This window comes from Myotis davidii, unplaced genomic scaffold (genome assembly GCF_000327345.1).
Source record: "Myotis davidii unplaced genomic scaffold, ASM32734v1 scaffold3211, whole genome shotgun sequence".
In the NCBI taxonomy this organism is placed as follows: Eukaryota; Metazoa; Chordata; class Mammalia; order Chiroptera; family Vespertilionidae; genus Myotis; species Myotis davidii.
The window spans coordinates 235,585-235,915 of record NW_006282526.1 but is presented as its reverse complement, the minus strand read 5'-3'; the positions used below and the strand labels follow the sequence as shown (position 1 = coordinate 235,915).

Sequence of the window (331 nt, the reverse complement as noted above, 5' to 3'; positions counted from 1 at the left end):
AGCGCCCCCTGGAGGCAGCGAGCCGGGGTCGCCGGCCCAGGCTTCCCGAGGGGCACGGGACCCCACGGAGGACCGAGATGCCAGCCTGGGCGCTGAGGCTCCGCGAGCGCTTTATCTCACCCAGTGGGTCTCAGCCTTGGCTGCACATTAGAATCACGTCAGGCCCAGAAATCAGGATTTTAAAGATCCCAGGTGATTCTAATGTGCAGCCAAGCTGAGAACCTCTGCTCTAACCCGTCTCGGGGCCCGTCCGCCCGGGCGGTTTTGAGCGTCTGAGCTGAAGGCTGGGTTTGCCGAGAGGCTGGGGGAGTCACGCAGGGCGCAGCGCGGG

The 331-nt window shown here is 65.3% G+C and overlaps 1 protein-coding gene across 1 annotated transcript in view; it reads left to right on the top strand.

The window, feature by feature from the left end:
- SHANK2 (SH3 and multiple ankyrin repeat domains 2) overlaps positions 1–331 on the top strand; it is a 95,082-nt gene that overhangs the window by 69,590 nt on the left and 25,161 nt on the right.